This window comes from Nylanderia fulva, unplaced genomic scaffold (genome assembly GCF_048542155.1).
Source record: "Nylanderia fulva isolate GAGA-0341 unplaced genomic scaffold, ASM4854215v1 Scaffold185, whole genome shotgun sequence".
Classification (NCBI taxonomy): Eukaryota; Metazoa; Arthropoda; class Insecta; order Hymenoptera; family Formicidae; genus Nylanderia; species Nylanderia fulva.
The window spans coordinates 14,319-21,895 of NW_028190108.1; positions in this window are offsets into that span (position 1 = coordinate 14,319).

Here is a 7,577-nt window from a genome sequence, read left to right on the forward strand (position 1 = left end):
CATAACGTTACAATTATGTCATTAAAATTACGTAGCATTTACGAAACTTTTAGAGAATGCACATTTACATTCACCAAAATACATAAATGTTACGTATTTAACATAACGTTACAATTATATCATTAAAATTACGTAGCATTTACGAAAATTTTAGAGTATGCACATTTACATTCACAAAGAAACTTAAATGTTACGTATTTAACATAACGTTACAATTATGTCATCAAAATTACGTAGCATTTACGAAACTTTTAGAGAATGCATATTTACATTCACCAAATTTCATAAATGTTACATAACAAAGTAACGTTAAAATTATATAACAATTCTATGTAACAATTATAGATTCATTACGTTATTGACATAAACGATACGTCACAGTTTCGTTATGATGATCTGTAATATATACATATAAAACATTATGTAATTATTACGTAAATGATCCCTGAGTGTTTACTGGGTTAATTTAAGATTACATAATGTGTTACATAATTCAAAACTATTATTCACATGACTATTCGTTTTAGGTAAACTTATCATTAAAATATTGTGTAAATGTGTAGCTAAATGGTGTAATGCTGTGTTAACTGATGAAACTATTAATCTGAGTGGAACATTTTCTTTATGAATTTTAGGCAAGCCGTATGCTTTGGGAAGCAGTGAATCACTAGAACTTACAAAATAATATTCTTTTTTAGTGATCTAATTTAATTTTTCAACCATTGTTTTAAATTCTTATTTAGATCTTTTTCTATTTTTACTATTGGATTGTTTTTAATTATTGTGTAATTACATTTGTCTTTTAATTATTCCTTAACTTATTAGGTGGACGTTAGGAGTAGACTGGTGCACGCCGGGGTATATGGTAAGAGAGGAGATAGGAAAAGACAAATTTAGGATAAGGGCAGGAAGGAGGGCGGTAGGGTATGAGAGGAAGTTGGAGGAAGGGAGGGGAGGAAGTTTAGCGAGGAAATGTTTTGAGGATATGAAAGAGAGGATAAGGGGAGGAAAGGAAAGAACGATGTGGGAGGAAGAGAGGGGGAAATTCTGGGAAGAAAGAGGAATAGAGGGGAAAGAGATGGAGGAAAAAAGGGGAAGAGGAGAGGAAGTATATGAGGGGTGGGAACAGAAAGACAGGGAAAGGCAGAAGGAGGAAAGGTGGGAGAGGATAAGAGAGTCGAGATATAATAGATGGTATGGGGAATGGAAGGAGGAGGGTTTACCGGAATACCTGAGAAAGGGATGGGGGGAAAGTAGATGGAGAAGGATAATCAGGTTCAGAATGAACAATGAGATGAGGGGGGCGAGATACTGGGAAGAAGAGGGGAAAAGAAGGTGTAGGTTATGCGGGATAGAAAATGAAACATGGGAGCATGTGATAGGAGAATGTGGGGGAGAAGGGGGGAAGGGAAACTGGTGGGAAAGAATGAAGGAAATACTGCAGGAAGGAGGAGAAGGGGAAGGATGGATGAGAGAAATAGAGAAAAAGAGGGAAGAGGGGAGAACGGAAGAAAGGAGGGAGGGAGGGGAAAAGGAGGAAGGAAGGATGAGGAGGAGAATGAGTGAGGTATGAATGAGGTGGTGGAGAATGTATGGGGAATCGGAAGCCGAAGCGAAACGATAGGTAGGGACGGCTCTTTCTCTCTCTAAAGTAGTAGATAAGTAGGTTAAGGTAGAATTAAGTTATTTGTAAATTAGATGTAAGAGTAGAGTTAAGAGTAGATATAAGTAACATTGTAAGAGGTTGTAAGGTTGGGGAACGCTCCTTCAAAAGCGCCTTCAATCCCTTAGGGGACGAATAAAGAATTGAATTGAATTGAATTGAATTGAATTATTCCTTAACTTTACATACATAAAATTCTTTGGTCATCGCTACGGTTGTGTTTTCCTTGTCTGCTTTTGTGAAAATAATATTCGGATTTTGTTGACAGAATTTTATAGTTTTTTTTATACATAAAAGTAAGTTTGTCATGTATCATGTTTGTTTTGGTATTATTATTTAAAAAAACAGAGAACTGTGGAATGGCAATATTCCTTATTTTCGTGAGATTAATTATGTTATTAGAATTACTTTCTATGTCCTTAATGAATTCATGGATAGCTATTTTTTTATCAAATTACGATTTTTTACGAGTTATAATTTTTATCTAATTTTTACAGCGTTTCGCTGGAGTCTCGTGTGGTTCGTATACTTGGAAAACGATACGCATTGACGGCCACGGAATTCAAATTCCTCGAAATCGGCATCAGAGTGGATCCGCCGAGTTACGTGGAGATCGCCATAGGAGATCATCGAGGAAAACAGCTAATACTATCTCTCGAAACGTGGAAAGGACTCTACGAGCAACGTCACGCTATTCACAATTATCTGAACAATGACTCTCCCAGCAACGATGTGTATAATTTCATAAGTGTCGAGCCGCTAACAGTACGTTTTCACAAGATAAACGACAACAAGCTCATAAGTCTCGAATCGGCGGACGTGCGCATGATGATGGTCGAATCGACGTTACGTCGTATGTTCGAGCTCGATTCATGCATCGAAATAATGTTCAATCGATTGACGAGGCTCATCGCAACGGTCGATATCAAACATACGCAATTCTCCAATATTGCCAATATCCACTGTAACGAATGCGAGAGAATTGTCGAATGCGATACGCGCTAGCAACGCTTTCGACATGCACCAACTTGTCGATTGCGAGCTGGTGGCTTAAGTTTTTAATATGTAATAAAACTTTATATATAATTATGTATTAAATATAAGACAAATAAATACTTATATGTATATATCATGGTATACTTTTAAAATATGTGATATAATAAAAGGCCAACTTAACGAGCTTATATGCTATTAATTGAAAAATTTATTTATTAATTTACTTCATACTATACAAAAGTTCAGATAAACGTTTCGACTGTACGACAGTCTTTCTCAATATCCTAATAATATGTTAAAAAATTAATTTAGTCATTTCGACATCATAAATAAATACAACAATTATAAGATTATATGACGAACGCAGTACAAATTCATGTATGTTGGCATGAGTTAGAGCGTCAGATGCTGTTATATTATGTAACCACTGTGAACAAATTAATATATCCGCTCAAATATTACATTTAGACTTTTAATAAATAGTATTAACTTACTTTTTTGTCAACGAACATAACACTTTTTTAAAAAATTATTTCTTTTTACTTAACATAGTCACAATGTGTACTTTTTTAAAAAACAATTCGATATCTGTATCTTACAATGTCGGCGCGCTGTATATATACCCAATTTTTAAGATGACGTAGACAATTTTTTTAGAATATCATAATAAGAACCGTCAAGACGCTCGGTGTCCTTTTTTAGGTTGATACTGTTGTTTTCTTCTTTAATATATATCATTTCTGATATCAACCTTTTATAATAATTCTTTTCATAGTCTAGGATTTTTGTGTCGTTCCAATTGAAATTGTGTGTAAATTTTACAATATGATCAGAAACCACCGAGTGCCTTGCTGAATCTAATCTAATATTATTTTTATGTTCATTTACTCTTGTACCTAATTGTCTTTTCGTCTGTCCTACATATGTAGCATCACAATTATTACATGAAATCCTATATATGACCCCTGAATTATTTTGGAGCTTATCTCTGTCTTTTTGCGTTTTTATGACTCTGTTTAATTTCTTTAGACATCTGTATCCTACTGTTATATTTGATTTCTTTAATTCTGATGCTACTAGTTCCGAGATTCTTTCAATATAAGGTATCGCTATGAATTTTTTATTATTGTCATTATTTATGATTTCGTTATTTATATCTTGAGTCATTTCTTTGTTTAATCTATTAACAATAAGGAACTTCAGTCTATTATTGATTTCTGAGAAAATGAGATCAAGAGGATAACTATTGCTCAATAAAATCTCTATGATTAATGTTAAATTTTTACTATGAAAACGGGGATGTGATAATAATATTGACCGGTCTACTAAATTATATATTACACTTTTTTTGTGGCATATAGGATGATTTGAATGATATGAGAGTGTTCTACCCGAAAATGTTTTTTTCTGAAACCAATCTATGTATATTATGTTATTTATAATTTTGAGTGAGATATCTAAAAAACTTATGCTACGGTTATCCTCTCTTTCTATTGTGAATTTTAATCTATCGTGACAATCATTAAATTTTTCTACTAGATATGTGACTTGATCTTCCGGCAAGCAAAGCAAGATATCATCGACGTAGCGATAGTAAAACCTTATATTAACCTTTATAGTTTCAAGAATCCTAGTTTCTATATCTTGCATAACAATATCCGCAATAATTGGAGATAAAGGCGATCCCATAGGAGTTCCATGTATTTGTTTATAGATCGTTTCGTTGAATGTGAAGTACGTTGAAGTCAAAATGAATTTAATTACATTAACAAACTCATTTTTGTCTATTGATGTGTGGTTTTCAATGTAATGCCATCTATTATTTATGCTGTCTATTGCAAGGTCCACAGGAACATTTGTGAACAACGATATCACATCCAAAGATACGATTGTTTCATTGTTATTTAATTTAAGATCAGACAAAGCGTTGCACAATTCAAAACTATTGTTAACATGACTTTTCCCTTTGGGTAAACTTGTCACTAAAATGTTGTGTAAATATGCAGCTAAATGATGTAGTGCTGTATTGACCGACGATACTATTACTCTGAATGGAACATTTTCCTTGTGAATTTTGGGCAAGCCATATGCTTTAGGAAGCAATGAATCACTGGAACTTAAACAATAATAGTCTTTTTTTGTGATCCATTCATTTTTTAACCATTGTTTTAAATTTTTGTTAAGGTCTTTTTCTATTTTTATTATTGGATTGTTTTTGATTGTCATATAATTATCTTTGTCATTTAATAATTCTTCAACTTTGTCTATATAAAATTCTTTGGTCATTGCTACGGTCGTGTTTCCCTTGTCTGCTCTTGTGAAAATGATGCTGGGATTTTGTTTACAAAATGTCATGGTTTTTTTGTACATAAAAGTAAGTTTGTCATTTATTATGTCTTTCCTAGTATTGTTGATTAAAAAAACAAAGAACTGTGGAATAGCTATGTTTCTTATTGTCGTGAGATTAGTTATGTTATTCGAATTGCTTTCTATGTTTTTAATAAATTTATGGACAGCTGTTTTTTTATCAGTATTAATAGGAAGGCTAAAATCACTACCTAATTGCAATAAATTTGTGACATCAGTTGGAATATCTACATCAGTCAAATTAATAAACCATTTATCATTGGTTTGTTCTAATGGATTAATAGTTCTGTTTATAAAATTTGTTGCGTTAATGTGGTTATTAATATATTTATTATTTTGAGAGTTTACACTATTTTTCTCTGAACAAGAAAAAACTATGGGTTTAATATTATTATAGTAATCCGATTTTTTTTTTGTTTTTTTTTTTTTTTGCACTAACCAACAGAATTTTTTCTTATGTAAGTAATGTAAGTTTAATTGAATGAATTTATTAAAGACATAGAAAGCAATTCGAATAACATAACTAATCTCACGACAATAAGAAACATAGCTATTCCACAGTTCTTTGTTTTTTTAAACAACAATACTAGAAGAGACATAATAAATGACAAACTTACTTTTATGTACAAAAAAACCATGACATTTTGTAAACAAAATCCCAGCATCATTTTCACAAGAGCAGACAAGGGAAACACGACCGTAGCAATGACCAAAGAATTTTATATAGACAAAGTTGAAGAATTATTAAATGACAAAGATAATTATATGACAATCAAAAACAATCCAATAATAAAAATAGAAAAAGACCTTAACAAAAATTTAAAACAATGGTTAAAAAATGAATGGATCACAAAAAAAGACTATTATTGTTTAAGTTCCAGTGATTCAGTGCTTCCTAAAGCATATGGCTTGCCCAAAATTCACAAGGAAAATGTTCCATTCAGAGTAATAGTATCGTCGGTCAATACAGCACTACATCATTTAGCTGCATATTTGCACAACATTTTAGTGACAAGTTTACCCAAAGGAAAAAGTCATGTTAACAATAGTTTTGAATTGTGCAACGCATTGTCTGATCTTAAATTAAATAATAATGAAACAATCGTATCTTTGGATGTGATATTGTTGTTCACAAATGTTCCTGTGGACCTTGCAATAGACAGCATAAATAATAGATGGCATTACATTGAAAACCACACATCAATAGACAAAAATGAGTTTGTTAATGTAATTAAATTCATTTTGACTTCAACGTACTTCACATTCAACGAAACAATCTATAAACAAATACATGGAACTTCTATGGGATCGCCTTTATCTCCAATTATTGCGGATATTGTCATGCAAGATATAGAAACTAGGATTCTTGAAACTATAAATGTTAATATAAGGTTTTACTATCGCTACGTCGATGATATCTTGCTTTGCTTGCCGGAAGATCAAGTCACATATCTAGTAGAAAAATTTAATGATTGTCACGATAGATTAAAATTTACAATAGAAAGAGAGGATAACCGTAGCATAAGTTTTTTAGATATCTCACTCAAAATTATAAATAACATAATATATATAGATTGGTTTCAGAAAAAAACATTTTCGGGTAGAACACTCTCATATCATTCAAATCATCCTATATGCCACAAAAAAAGTGTAATATATAATTTAGTAGACCGGTCAATATTATTATCACATCCCCGTTTTATAGTAAAAATTTAACATTAATCATAGAGATTTTATTGAGCAATAGTTATCCTCTTGATCTCATTTTCTCAGAAATCAATAATAGACTGAAGTTCCTTATTGTTAATAGATTAAACAAAGAAATGACTCAAGATATAAATAACGAAATCATAAATAATGACAATAATAAAAAATTCATAGCGATACCATATATTGAAAGAATCTTGGAACTAGTAGCATCAGAATTAAAGAAATCAAATATAACAGTAGGATACAGATGTCTAAAGAAATTAAACAGAGTCATAAAAACGCAAAAAGACAGGGATAAGCTCCAAAATAATTCGGGGGTCATATATAAGATATCGTGTAATAATTGTGATGCTACATATGTAGGACAGACGAAAAGACAATTAGGTACAAGAGTAAATGAACATAAAAATAATATTAGATTAGATTCAGTAAGGCACTCGGTGGTTTCTGATCATATTGTAAAATTTACACACAATTTCAATTGGAACAACACAAAAATCCTAAATTATGAAAAAAATTATTATAAAAGGTTGATATCAGAAATGATATATATTAAAGAAGAAAACAACAGTATCAACCTAAAAAAGGACACCGAGCGTCTTGACTGTTCTTATTTTGATATTCTAAAAAAATTGTCTACGTCATCTTAAAAATTGGGTATATATACAGCGCGCCGACATTGTAAGATACAGATATCGATTTGTTTTTTAAAAAAGTACACATTATGATTATGTTAAGTAAAAAGAAATAATTTTTTAAAAAAAGTGTTATGTTCGTGACAAAAAAGTAAGTTAATACTATTTATTAAAAATCTAAAATGTAATATTTGAGCGGATATATT